This window comes from Cibotium barometz, chromosome 62 (assembly GCF_041138505.1).
Source record: "Cibotium barometz isolate CiBa-2024 chromosome 62, ASM4113850v1, whole genome shotgun sequence".
Classification (NCBI taxonomy): domain Eukaryota; kingdom Viridiplantae; phylum Streptophyta; class Polypodiopsida; order Cyatheales; family Cibotiaceae; genus Cibotium; species Cibotium barometz.
In genome coordinates, this window is record NC_141107.1 from 8,741,069 (window position 1) to 8,756,807 (window position 15,739).

Genomic DNA, 15,739 nt, shown 5'->3' on the forward strand with positions numbered 1-15,739 from the left:
AAACCTCCATCTATTTCACCATTGCTCTGTCACATCATGAAGCAGAACCTACTACTTCCACTGTTCCTAGAGCGTGTCCTCAAATTGAGACTCCTTCGGAGGGTGGCTATACCATTCGTAGCCTCCGTGGAGCCAAAAATAGAGCATGCTCATTTGGTAAGAACTCTGCAAAAATAGTATTTTTTTATATAATTTCTTGCATGCATGTTGTTTCATTATATTGCCACATCTAATTTTTTATTTTATTTGTGTTATAGCTCTTGTTTGTGTTACAGCACTTGTTTTGCAAATATGATGTCCATATTAGAAGTATTGGCCTCAGATTTCCTTATGTTACCATGATGCTTTGGGGTTCATATTTTATATGACATGAGATGTATATGATATCAGATATATATTGATCTCATATATTGCATATTTTGGGGTGCACGAACAACAAATATATTATGTTTTAATATATATAATAATCTTTATCCGTTTACAGGTTTTGTAATAGAACGTTTTGTATTTGCAAAAGATAATTTACGTAGAACGTTTTGTATTTGCAAGTTAAATGTACTTTAATGTACTGCAATACACTAATGTTACCCACAAATAAGTTCCCACAACGTTTTATGGTAATATGCACCTAATTTGTTTTTATGGTGGTTGCATTAATTTAAATTTCTTTAATCATCTACCTTTGGTATGATGACCACGTGTTTTTTGTGGTTGTATTAATTTATTTTTATGGTGGTTGCATTAATTTATTTTTTCTTAATTATCTACCTTTGCCCCCATGATCACCACGTGTAAGGAAATATATGGATTATATTTGTAATTTTATATAATTTGATTAACTTAATTTATATTAATTAATAATATACTTTGATTAATTACTTTAAATAGCTTACCTACTACAATACACTAATGCCGCCCACAATACATAGATTATATTGGTAATTTACTTCCCGTCGTTTGCATATATTTTTTTGGGTCCGATGCTTATTTATGCAGAGAAAATAAATAGATTTATAATTATCTTAAAAATATTAAAAAGTAATTATTTATTTCGAGCTTATGATACGTTACTTAAAATAAAAACCAAACTGTATTGAAAGAAATTAAAATTTTATTATTTTACTAAAATTAAACTTTAAATTTTATATTTAAAAAAATTAAACTAAATAAGTTTAGAAACTATACATGACAAATGAGTATATAATTTTATCATACATGTAAATTAATTGTTATTTATTAGAAATAAATTTTAATATTTTAAAAATAAAACCAAATATATAGATGCATTAATCTTCCATAAATAAAACCAAATATATAGATGCATTAATCTTCCATTAATTAAATGATAATAAATTGCTTAAAGGTGGAGGCGGTTCAGTATATCGACACAGAAAGGGTTAAAAGTCCCCTCATGTAAGAGAAAATGTTTCTTATATTGCTAGTTCCATCGACACAAAAAGAGCTAAAGTCCCCTTGTTCATTGGCCTACCCATGATAAGAGCATTGTTCAAGTCAAGAGCTTACTAGCCTTGCCGAATCATGTGTCATTGGGTCTTGCCTTCAAGCCACAATGCAACTCCCTGTGGGGGTGCGCGTCTCTATTGCATTCTCACTCCATTGTCACACCAAAATGCTGTTGAAAATAGCAATTGATATTGGGTGAATGTTAGGAGTAAGGGGGAGTGTTGTGTGACCCATTATATCAGTTATATGACTAAGGCTCAAAGGCCTAAAACAAGTTCAAATATGAAGGAGAATATGGAAAGCCCAAATGGTACCCAAAAGAAGGCGCCTAGAATTAGATAAGAGGAGGCCCCAAGTGGGTGCTCACTTCAAGGAACCTCAAATTTAAGCAAGCTTATGAGATGGCTTAATCAAGTTTATGAATCATGATTAGTGACTAATGAAGATATACTCAAACCTATATAAAGGCCTATATGTAATGGCTTAATCAAGTTTATGAGTCACAATTAGTGGCTAATGAAGATGTAATCAACCCTATATGAAGGCCTCTATGTAATGGCTTAATCAAGTTTATGAGTCACAATTAGTGGCTAATGGAGATGTAATCAAACCTATATAAAGGTCTCTATCTAATGGATATGTCTAATATTTCATCTTATCATTATGCTATAACTTGTCATTTGCCTTAATCGCATTCTTGCATTTACAAGCTGTTATGACTCACCCTAACCCCCCTTGAAACACATCCAACAAGAGATTACTTTTGGTGAACCGCCAACTGCTCGTGATTGAGGATCTTTCCAATGGCCGAGCTCGTAACCCTTGAGGTCTCCAAGCTCTTCAACTCCTTGAGAAGCAATTCCACCATGTCTCCCGCGTGCGTTGTCACACCGTCACATTGCACTAGTGTGCTCGTCCCTCCTCTCACCTCACATCACTCACACACACTCACTAGCATGCATTAGAGAGAGAGATTAGCAAGAGGATCAGCAAGAGCAAGACTCTATTGCACAATAGGAGAGTCCTTTGTATTATGAGAGATATTCACTCATATACATGGCTATAAGTGTTGACACTCACTGAAATTGTGGCCGACTAGGCACTTTAGGCTCATAAGAAGTCTAATTCTATTATAATAACTACTCTCATAATATATCCATGAAGTACATCACTTGAGACTTCATCCTAACTTACTACCACATGCTCTTGAAGCGGGAATCGCCATAAGTATTCCATCAAACCATTACGGGCGCCTATCCAAGTTATAGATTTGGACAGCATTGCTTCATATCTTAAATGTATAACCTTTTGGTGTATCTACCTTGACTTGATATAAGATAATGGTAGTAGCTCTTGTTAACCCTAGAAATGGGTTAACATTCCCTCCTTCCTGGTGCCGATTGTGTCCTCGTAATCACATTGAAGACCTTTGTGTAGGGAGAATTGGCAAGCTTTGTTGATGTTGAATTATATTCAATGGTCATTGTTCCTTCGGAATGAATAAGAAAAACTAGTTAGTAAATGAAAATGTTAGAGATTAGCATAAATTCAAAAGGGGGTGGGTCGGTGGGGGTGTTTGCGAATGATTGCAGTTTTATTTGTGTGAGCTTTATATATATATTTATTGCTGCTCATGTTGTTGTTGGCATTCATAAGCAAGAGTTACATGGGATTTGTGTTAGTTGGGAAACTAAGAGATGTTAATAATGGAAGAGAAGAGAAGGAGGAGCCGAAGGAATATAGACAAAATCATCAGAACGAGATTGTGATTCTCAGTTCCTCATTTGATTCATTGAAGCGGCATTCATCGTTTGAATTAATTGTCCTTCGATGAAGTCCTTTTTTGTGGCAGGATTCTTGCCAAATGTTGTTAAGTAGGACCTGTTCCTTCATGCTTCTTCCCGCGGCTTTTTATGCTTTTATGTATATTTAAGTTTGCTTATGAAGTAGATATACATGAAGTACAAGAATTGAGCCTGCAAGGAGATGAGGATCGGATTACAAAGAGAGGTGCTCATGGGTGTTACCACTCACAGACAGTCACCGATTACCTTCCGGCGCCTAGTGCGACGGAAGAAGAGGGCTTATCTTGCTCAACTAGAGAGGGATTTGTATCAGTTATTTATGAGTCAGGACTAAGCCGAGGCATGGAGACTATTCCATGAGCATTCACCATCACCAGCCATTACCTCCACAAGGATTTGGGGTGAGTGTGCAGCATCCCTGTACACAGCACCAGGACAGCCGCCCCTGCCATACCCATCGGAGCCATGCCTAGAGACATGTGCTTTCTTTACAGCTGAGATGGTAAGGAAAGCTATTGTGACGGGATGAGGATTGTGAGAGCATATGATCATGATTAATGTGCTTGGGAATCCAAGATTTGGTATCACCTTGGTAGCACCCTTGAGCTTCCAGTAGCCTTTTCGGTACCCACACTTGTTGACTTGTTGGAGTTCTTTGAGGAACTCGTATAGGCTTTTGTGGACGGTGTTGTGGAGTACTCTTATTCTTCCTTGGCCTCTGAGTGCTACATTGAGGAAGAGGCTTTGATGATCGAGGCACCCAAATTGGATTGGTTCCTTCATCATAGTAGCCTTGGGCTACAAGTAGCTGCTTCTCCACCCACATTTTGATACCACCATTAAGATACCTTGATTTTGGTTGTCTTGATCAAGTTTTCTTTTTAGTTGGCGGCGGAAGGTTTGGGGGCCTCCTTGACATTGGTTAGCACTGAGGGTACCGATTTGAGACTCATTGGCATTGTTGATAATGAGGCTAGAGTCTCTTGTGGAGTGGATGTCGATGATGAGGCTTTTGAGCATGCATCCATCTCCTTTTGTGAGGGTGATGAATGAGGAGTTGTCGAGGTTGAGGCTTTTTCTTTGAGTTCCTTTTTAGAGATAGATGGTTGCGCTTGTGGAACTTTGTCAGGAATAGCTTTTGAATGCAAGGTTTTGGCATTGGACATAGAAGCTCCTCTTGTTGGTGAAGATGGAGTCAGAGCAGGAGATGCTTTATCGGAGTTGATCATTTGCTGCAGATGGTAGGTCTTTGTGTAGAGGGTCTTATGAGGAAGAGGCTTGTAGCTTTTTGCGTTTAGCATCATAGAAATCCATTAGGGTTGGATCCTCTTCCGTGTAGTATGGTATTATTAACTTTGAGTGGTTGACCGTCATGATGACCCTATCGCGAGCAAAGCACTTGGGCAGCAATAGTCCATTTATGCCCTGAGATCAAATCTTCTTCCAACACATACTCAATCACAAAAAACTTGCAAGTAAGAGGGTTAGTTTCAATATACATTGTATGCTCAAAGTACCCCAAACATGGCATAATCAAGTCTTGTGTAAATGGAATTCTTTCAGGATGAGCCGTGAGTGTTGGTTGACCTAACAAATCCCATAACTCGAGGGTCATGAGATTCTTCTCTCGTGTTGGATAAATATGTGCTTGAATTGTGGTGAGTCTAGTGGAAAGTTCTAATCTAACCATAATTCTTAGGATATTCTTAGAAAGATATGTTGGAAGTTCCAGCTCTTCCAATGTCTCTTCCTCCCGTAGTAGCAATTGCACAATGCCTACTGGAGTATTCAAGGTGACTATTTTCATGGATTCATCAATTGAATGCAACGAGTCACTTACCCAAGTTCCACCAAGGATGACATCATACTCAAGGAAATTCGAGGTAACATGGAATCTTAATTCCACATTTCCACTTATTGTTTGAGTAGCATAGCTAAAGTAACCTGGAACTTCAATGTTTTGTCCATTGGTACCTCTTGCAAGACCATTGTCTTTAGAAATGATTTTAGGTTGTCCCAATGGCACCCAAGTGTCTATAGTTATGATGTTATGACTCGATCGAGGGCTAATCAATGCGCATTTACGCTTAATATCGTTGCCTCTAGGAAAATCCAACCATGCCATGATAGAATCTTCAAGAGGAACCATGGATGTTTCAATTTTTGTTTCAGCTTCAGATCCCGTTTTGTTCTCATATTCCCATTCACTTTCATCCTCTGTTTGGCTCTTAGCTTTTTCAATAGTACATAATGTGTACAATGGCACACTTGGTCCTCTGACAATTCTAACTAAGGTCCGTTTGGAAACTTGTGAATCCTCACAGTCCTATGTAGCTCTTTATGTCTTGGTAGTATAACTCATGTTTAGCCTTTAATCACTCAACAATGCAAAGCATGCTCTCCTGAGCTTGCCTTTTGTGTTCCGCCATATGTCATGTGATCATGATTTTCAAGTCGGGGTAGTTGGGCAGGTTCTAGTTTCTTGATTGGTCTATGAGGTGCACTGAGTGACGAATCGAAACTTGTTTCATCCTCACTTAGCGACGTACTAGAACTTATTTCATCTTATGACTTTCCTTGGATTGTCAGGTTTTTATTAGTTTTGCCCATGCGATGAGAACAAACTTTCTTTCGGACTTTTGTATCCTGTGTCGCACATGTGGGTGTTGTGGTTTGTGTGGTAGCCTTTGAAGTGGATGCTTTTGTATCATTAGTAACTTTTTGCTCTATTGGGGTTAGGTCCTCTATAGGCTCCTTTCCCTTGTCCTTTATTTCAACCTTGGTTTTGATAGTTTGGTTGTCCTTTATTTCAACCTTGGTTTCGACAATTTGGTTGCCCTTGTTTTCTTGGGTTTAGAAGGTTTTGCTTTCTCTTTTGGCTTCTGCTTTAAAGCATACTCTTCTACCCATTTTGAAGTATTTTCTTTTGCATTCTTTTTTACTGTATCTCGTGCCTTCGCTTGTAAGCGTGTAAAAACATTCAAGGGTACCATGGAAAATTGCTCGTTTTGTATACTCAAGATGTTAAGAGTTGTATTCTGTGAGACAGGCTACAGTGAAGCAACTCACCTTTGGAAATCTTGGAATATGTGATCAATTCCACATCGTTTGCATATGGATTGCAAGGTGTCAGTGACTATGGGCATGGAAGTATTCCAAATTGTGCATTCTGCCACCTTGTGCGGTCCATGACAATAGAAACATTGAAGTGTTCGTCTTCGTTGAACTATTTCTTGAGCAGTTTCAACCCTTTGAACTGTGTTTGTTTGGGTCATGGGAGATGGAGGTTTTAAGGTAATTGTAGGTGAATTAGAACATTACGATGTGTCGTGACCTAAAGCACTGCAATGTCAGCAGAATTGAAAGACAGGTTTAGGGTATGCACATTGGGGATTGGGGTGGTAGTGGTGGCAAAGAACACAAAGCATTAGGTCCACCACTGTGAGAGGCATTAAGGATGTATTTTCTTAAGGGAGCTCATCCTCTCGGGTATTTTGGTTCAAGGCTTTGTAGAATTCAAGGAATGACAATTTCAAGAATTTAGCCATTGTTTCACTTGGTTTAGATGAGGGACATCTCACATCATGATCATCCTCCATCATGTTGTCATCTAAACATATTGCTTCTTTACAACATTGGTCCAATGTGTCCAGATTGGATACAATGATCAAATTGTATAAGCTCTTTTTCTTTATGCCCATCATGAAACATCTCTTCAATTGAGCATCATTTAGTTTCTCCCATGGCTCACATCGTGAGTCCAAGATTTTTATCTGAAGGAAAAAATCTTGAATGGTCAAAGGCTTCGCATCATTGTTCAAACAGTTGTATATGAATTGAACAGGATCAGTTGTTCCATCATATTTGTCCATGATTTTAGAAATCTGTATGGCCATGTTTTTGTATCAGTCACTTAGGCCCTGTGTGGGTGCTAATGTGGTTAGGTACTCACTTAGTCCTTGGGGAACCCCCCCTCCTAGATTAGTCAGTATGTCCAAGGTATGAGCATCTAGGGGTTGAAAAGTGTTGGTACTTATAGGATTTGTGGGAATGTTAGGCAAAAGGACAAAAGCTCGGTGGGATTGAAGTGACAGGGGGTGTAAAACCTGATGACACACTTGTTGTGGGATTACAAATGGTATTGGGAGTTGCAGGACATGGATCTCAATGGCTCGAAGATATCATCATTGGGTTTAGTCTGTGTTGTGTGAGCCCACGTAATATATCTTGACGTTGTTAATTGCTCCGTTTAATGAGCAAGCATAATCTTTTTTTTCTTGCTTTTTAGGTTTTCTTATAGCCCGTTTACAGCCTTAGGAGGCTTGACGTACTCTTTGTTGGGTCAAACGAGTGTCCGTTTGCCCGAATAAGCTTAGGCGCTACAAGCACGTGAATGACCTTAGAGATATTTTTTCAAAAAAAGTGCATGCCATTAGCATCCTAGATGTAAGAGGAGGTCTCAAAACCTATTTTCCATCACTGTCTCAACATGAAAATTTTTTCGAAAAGATTTTCCCTGTTTTGTAACCCATTTTTTAATGTGTTCCAAAAGGAATTTGGAAAAACTTTGTATGAAAGAGTTGTAGTATTTTTGGAGTACTACAACTTTGTCTCTGAGTTTTTCGTGATTTCATTGTTTAGGCACTCAAAAAGTTGCTTGAATAAGATTCGCGAGCTGTTTTGGACGATTTTTAATGCTTTAAGGGCCATTTTTTACCTCGATTTTCAGGTCAAATTTTGAGGCTGCTGGTCAGAAGCCAAAATGATACATTTTGCCCTCGGATGCTCGAGACCAATTTCGAAGAGCTCGAGGTCGGCTTTCTAATGAGCACTAGAGTACATTCATTTGATTCACAGTTTAGAAGATACGAGCCTCCAAACAAGGCTGTTTTCTAGACTTTTTTGGGCCAACGGATCCCCCCTCATCAACGACGTGAACTAATAGGATGCAGTTTACTATGTAAAGCGGACTTCACGAAAAAAACTTAAATAATTTTTTTTTTTTCAAGGGGGCTATTTCACGACGTGAAACAGCATGTATGGTTTACGACATGAACCGCTTAAGGCACGAAACCTTAACGCGTGAAACGTCCATTTTTATATATATATATATAGAAATCGGGCATGAGACCCTAAGGCGGCGTGAAACGTCGAATTTTTTAATTTTTTTAATTTTTGGCACGGGGGCTATTTCATGACGTGAAATATTAGGTACAGTTCACGACGTGAACCGCTTTAAAAAATGTCAAGCCGTGAAACGTCTATTTTTTTTTAAATTTGGGTATGAGACCTTTAGGCATGAATCACTTAAGGCGTGAAACGTCGATTTTTTTTATTTTTTTATTTTTTGGATGTGAGATGTTAAGGCGTGAAACCTTAAGGCGTAAATTGCTTGATTTTTTTTATTATTATTATTTTGGGCGTGGGGTCTTAAGGCGTGAAATGTCAGATTTTTTTAGGTCTAGAGAAAAATTAGAATTTCCTTGATTGGGGGAATATTTTTTTAATTTTAAATTGGGGAGATATGGGCATTTTCCCAAAAAGGTAAGTGGGAATTAAAAAAGTCAACACTTTTATGACACATCCTTACACCCTTCATAAATGACCCCCAAAATGGACAATTTGACAATTGATTGACATCTTTTCATTCAATGCTCATTAGTCTTAATGAGTTATGTAAAAAAGTACTTAAGAATTAAACCATGTCTCCCACGTGCATTGTCACACCGCCGCGTTGCACTACGTGTACTCATCCCTCCTCTTACTTCAGAATTAAAAAGTAAAAAAGTACTTAAGAATTAAACCATGTCTCCCACGTGCATTGTCACACCGCCGCGTTGCACTACGTGTACTCATCCCTCCTCTCACTTCACATCACTTACACACACTCACTAGCATGCATTAGAGTGAGAGATTAGCAAGTGCAAGACTCTATTGCACAATGGGAGAGTCCTTTGTATTATGAGATATATTCACTTATATACATGGCCATAAGTGTTCACATTCACTTAAACTGTGGCCAACCGGGCACTGTAGGCTCATAAGTTGCCTAATGCTATTACAATGACTAATCTCGTAATATATCCATGAAGTACATCACTTGAGACTTCATCCTAACTTACTACCACACACTCTTGAAGCGGGAATCGCCATAAGTATTCCATCATACCATTAGGGGCGCCTGTCAAAGTTGTAGATTTGGACACCATTGCTTCATATCTTGAATGTATGACCTTTTGGTGTATCTACCTTGACTCCTTGATATAAGATAATGGTAGTAGCTCTTGGTAACCCTAGGAATGGGTTAACACAAGCCTATATAAATAAGCCAAGCACATCCTCCAAGAAAACCCTCATTGGGGCAACAACTATTTCTACCAAGAAACATGTAGCACTTAAAATCAAAATCCTATGTAGTGAAGCCTCTAACTCTATAAGAAAAACCCCTTTAGAGCAAAACCTCCAAGGATCTAGCCAAGCCTCACTAAAGAGGTCTACTCTTGTGCAACCTTGAAAGTTTACACGATAATGCATACCCAAAGATGTGGAATCAAAACCCTACAATCTTTGAAGATTAGAACCTGAACATACCGTTAAACTAGCCAATTACGTAGAATAAGTATAAAAACATCAAAGCATTGATGGTTGAATCTCAATGATACTTTGAGGATATCACATTGATATGGTTTCCTAAGCACTAGAAATATACTATACCAACTAGGGTACGGAGAAAGCAGAAGTCTATCAATGCATTCAATGCTCTATAATGTGTGAAGTTACTACATGCTTAAGGATTCTACTAGGGTAACATATAGGTTAAGATTTCAAACCAAAATGTAGTACAACCAATGGAATCTAAAGGGGAAACCTAAAAGGATGCAAGAGCATGTAGGTACCGAAACATTAGAAACTCAACCAATAAGAAAGTTTTACCCAAGGAGTCTTTGAACCCTTTGATAAAAACACTTACCCTAGAAAAGGTAAGGAGATGTATATGTGCAAGTGCTAATGGTGGTGCACAAGTTTTACCCAAGGAGTCTTTGAACCCTTTGATAAAAACACTTACCCTAGAAAAGGTAAGGAGATGTATATGTGCAAGTGCTAATGGTGGTGCACAAGGAGGAACCATCTACTTGTAGAAAGTATCTTTTCCCAATTGGCGTTCACTTGAAATTGAGGGAAGTGATTGGCAAAAAATAAATAAAAAATCTAAAATGGCATGCATACGAGTTCAAATTATACATCATACTTTTTCGATGATAAAATCACAATGGTATGCATCTACTTCAGTCATCCGAACAATTTGAATTGGCTGGATGAACAATTTCTAATGGTATGCATATAAATATATACCATATAATTCCAATGGTATACGCACAAATGTATGTGTACAATTATAAATGATTACTATATAATTTCAGTGGTCCCAACTAAATTGTACATGTACAAGTTTAAAGTGTTTTCCTACTTGTCTACGTATAATTTCAATGGTATGTGGACAACATTATAATCACTTGCCACATTCAAAGTGTCTAGTGTGCATTTCCTACTTTTCCCTACTTTTTGACATATAATTTCAACAATGAAGTATATAATATCAAAGTAATATAAATAATATACAAAACATTCTAAGTGTGTAGTATATATGCTTCCACTCTACATAAAGTAATATAAATAATATACGGAACATTTTAAGTATGTATTCTTCCACTCTACATAAAGTTATACTATGCGTCCAATTCTAATGGATTACATACAATTGTAGAATACAATAAAATGCATCCTTTTCTCATACGTCTACTTTGAGACAAAAAAAAGGAACCACGTCAAAATTTCTCCAGTCCTATTAGATTTGCAACCAAGCCTCTTGTTATCATCATCATCATCATCATCTCCATCACACATGCTTCATCACCTTCAAGCTAAATCACAACCCACACATGTCATTTTTTGCAGTCTCCCATTGTGTGCTTGCTACACGATATATAGTGAGGTTGAGCTTATAGAATCTGCTTTCCATCATATGAAGGGAAGGTTATATCACCTACATTGCCCAAGGAGTGAGGGTATAATTGGAAAGCTCACAAGCCTCATTACTTGCAACATTATCCCTACTCTTACACATAGCACTTGTTACAAGTGGAAGGACATAACATGACAAAACATTTATGCCATTGATTTAGAACAAGGGAGAAGACATGATTTTTGAAGATGACAATAAAGAAGCCATTGTACCCATCACCCCCTCCAAAATGTGTATCCAAATTTGGATTCAACTTGGAAGTATTCACCTAAATTTTTTAGATTTTTGGATTTTGTAACAGAAAGGAAAAAATGATCTGAAATGGAACAAATTACAGAAATTGATGGAAAATTAACAAACGAAATTGAAATTACAATCATTTACTTAGTGCTAAGGCCTTTCAATAATGTAACAAAACCCTAAGGGACTAACCATTTTGGAGCCCTACTTTGGTAATAATCCATCTCATAATGTAATCCGACATGGTTAAGTCATGTGCATAGAATTAGGTTGTGTATATGGATGTATAATGCCATTGTAAGGGTTAAAATTATAAAGCTACATCATCTTTTGGTCCTTAAGAAGTGTTTAGTCACCTAAAAGTGTCTAGCTTAGTGCAAACACATGGCCAGGTATATAATTGACTTTTGGAGTCATTGTAATAAGGACTTTTTTACACATAATGTAGTAGAGCTCTTGGCTAGTAGAGCTCTTGGCTAGTTTGAGAGAGTTCTTGCTATTGTGTTGTGCCTCTAGCATGCTTGCATTTGCTTGCCAAGGAAAAAGGGGGGAGGGGGGGAATTTTGAAGTGGGAGAAAGGTGTTTAAAAAAAAAGGTAGGGTGGGTTAGCTTTGAAGGCATAGAGGGGTGTTGAAATAAAAGGCGGGTGGGTTTTGGGTAAAGCGAGTTTGTGAGAGGGTTCTTAGAGTGGGGTTGTAAGTGCAAGTGTGTATATAGAGGAGGGGGCTATTTTTTATTACTATTTATGTTTTAAATATATTATTCCAAAGTATATCTATACAATTGATAAAGGTTCTATATGTACAATTGACAAGGGGTTTACCATGTTACATATGTACGAACGAGGCTAAGGCTAAGGCTATGTCAATCAACAAGGGGATTGTATCAATTGATAGGGGTCGTATCTGTAAAACTTACAAGGGGTTTGCTATGTTATGTATACGTCCAAAAAAGCTAAGGCTTCTAGGATTACCTTATGAGTTCATGAGAAAAATGAAAGGTCATTTGCAAATCCCACGATGAAAGCTTAGATACCACTGCCACCATCGATTTGGCTATGTGCTTGATTATAACTTGGCATTCTAATTAGTGAGTTGGTGTTACGACATAGTGCATGAGGGGGGTGTGGAGTTTGGTAATCCTTTGAACATTGAGGGACTTGGTGCATGACTCTCTTGGGGGTTTGGTACCATGGGTTTCTCTGTTTTGGTGAAAGTGGAAATGGATAGGGCCACCACAAATGGACTTGGTATTGCCTCTTGGTGCTTAGTGTCTAGATAGGGCCACTATTACCTTAGGGGAGTTTCCAACCTTATTAGGGGTGGTGTTGGCTGTTGAGTAGGGGTGGTAGTCATTGCTCTCCATACCTATGTAAGCTTTGGGGATGGCATCAATGGAGGTATAGCTTTGGTTCTAGCTCCTGTGTAGGGGTGGTATAATCACTGCTTTCCATACTTATGTACTTAAATAAACTTTAGAGGTAGTGTCAATGGAGGCATAGCTTTAGGTTTCCACTCCATCTTTGGTTTAGCATTTAATGGAGGACTTGTAGGATGAATCACCAAGTTGTTTGTTATTAAGGCTTTTGTAGTTGATGTCCATGTTTTAGCTCAGCTCATGTGGGACACTTTGGCTAGTTGGGATTAGAAATAGTTATGGCTAAAGTTCGGCCTTTGTCATGAGTGGGTTTGATGATGAGGTTAGGGTATTCAAAGCTTGAGATTTAAAGGCAAGGTCCTCCTTTGGAACACATAGTGGTACTATGACTTCTTTGGAATGAATTAACAAGATGGATATTTCTTTAGATTAGCAAATGATACATTGGGTTTCCTCAATCCATTTCCAACCCACTTTTGGTAAATCAACTACCTCATACATTCTACATTCAATAACCAACGCATATCAGTGTAGTAGCATCACTCATAAAAGGAAATGATTGTTCATTAGTTTCAACTCAGGATGTCCAAATCTCATATTCAACTCATCATAGGATAAATGGGAATTTTTCTCCACTCCATTATGGGTAGGAAAACTTATCAATATCCTTGGTGCTTGTTTCTTTGACACATGTAGGTCCCAAGTCTCTTTTGGTAACATCCTTGGTGCTTGTTTCTTTGACACATGTAGGTCACAAGTCTCTTTTGGTAACATCCTTGGTGCTTGTTTCTTTGACACATGCAGGTCACAATCACATGGATTAGTAACATTCAAGATCTTGACTGTAACCATGGGACTCAATCCTTTCCGAAATGGACTTTCACTTAAGTCATCATAAATTCCACATCCTTGATGCTTGTTTCTTTGACACGTGTAGGTCACAATCACATGGATTGGTAATATTCAAGATCTTGACTATAACCATGGTACTCAATCCTTTTCGAAATGGAATTTCACTTAAGTCATCACATAAATTCCACATGGGTTGGTCAGCAAACCAAAAAATCCTCTAAGTACTTAGTTGCTACTTTGAACATGACATCAATGGTTCCCAACACATGCATCCAATTTTCACAAAAGTCAAGCTCATTGAGTGACATATACACAATGGATTTACTTAGTTCTTACTTTGGACATGACATCGATGGTTCCCAACACGTGTCCAATTTTCACAAAATTCAAGCTCATGAAGTGACAGAAACACAATAGATTTTTTAGTGATCTCTTTTCTTTCGTGGCACAATTGATAAACATGAGAATAGAGACTATTTGATTTGTCATATTTGGAATCTTGGGATGTACCTTCCACATTCTTAAGTCAATCTTCAAGGTTTGACTATCCTTAATGAGATCAACATGGTTAGTAGATCAATTATGAATAAGTCTTTTCTCTCTCATAAAAGGCATTCTTCCCATAATCACACATCATATGAATCTAGTTATTTAAGGAAGTTCATCACCATGCATGTATGATGAAATGTGACTGAAAATATTTTAGTCATAATATTTTCAATCTTGAGATCACACATAATATACCCATTGGTCATGTAGTTATTCCATCGTCCTTTTTGACAATCAAATCCATGCACTCTAGAGGATTTCTAATATACCCATTGGTCATGTAGTTATTCCATCATCCTTTTTGACAATCAAATCCTTGCACACTAGAAGTCGTCTAATATACCCATTGGTCATGTAGTTATTCCATCATCCTTTTTGAGAATCAAATCCATGCACTCTAGAGGTGGTCTACCCCATTTTTCTTGATAGACCTTAGTTAGAACCATAACACCACCATCTAGGATTTAACACTAGTTTGGTACCAAAACAGGACACTTGAGTTTCCTTTTTTGGGGGTTGCGAAAAAAATCAAACTCCTAATGTAGGCTTTAAAAACCAAAATGCTTCATTGGGCATGTAGAACATAACCCTATGCTTATGTAAAAAATGCTAAACATATAAAATGCCTTTTTATTTGGAAGTACATAAGCAACAAAGTAGCATATGTCTTGAAAATGAACATTTTTTAGGATTTTTCCAAATATGCAAGCATCATTCTCTCAAAAAAAAAATCCAATGATATCAATAGCATTTTTCCCAAGATATTTTGATAGCATACATCAGGCCAAGGAGGTAGAAGTTCACCAAAAGTCATTTTCCTTTCCTAGATTTTTTTCCAAAAAAGTTGCATAAAATCAGCAAAAGTAACGCGTATTATCAAAACTCAATCACGCCACTAAAAAATAATGTAGCCCTATCAATGAGAATGTTGATTATTGGTTTTCATGCTTGAGATGAGATAAATAAGCCATAATTTGATGTGTATGACACTAACTTAGCCTCCACTTAAGTAGGTTCTTATCGCCTAGTTCTAAAAAAAACTGTAAAAAATAAAAATATAAAATTTGATCATCTTTTATCAAAAACTAATCATAACTATGCTTGCACAAGTAGTCTACACCTATAGTTACAACAAATAATGCACTTACACAGCTTTCCCCTTTGATGAAAATCAAAATTAGGCTCATAATTAGACATTTTATGTATTAAAAACAGGTTGCGCAAAAGGCCATGTATGAGAAGAGGCCCAAAAAGTGGCTCTAAAGTTTTGGAAAATTCAAAACAAAGTAGTATTTACCCTATATAACATGGGTGCACCTCAAGTTTTACATTATTAGCTTGCATATGGAAGGAGAAAAATTCATGCTCCACCTGTATAAAAAACGTCATTTCAATATTAGCGAGTCAAAAATTTATCCAATAATTGTCG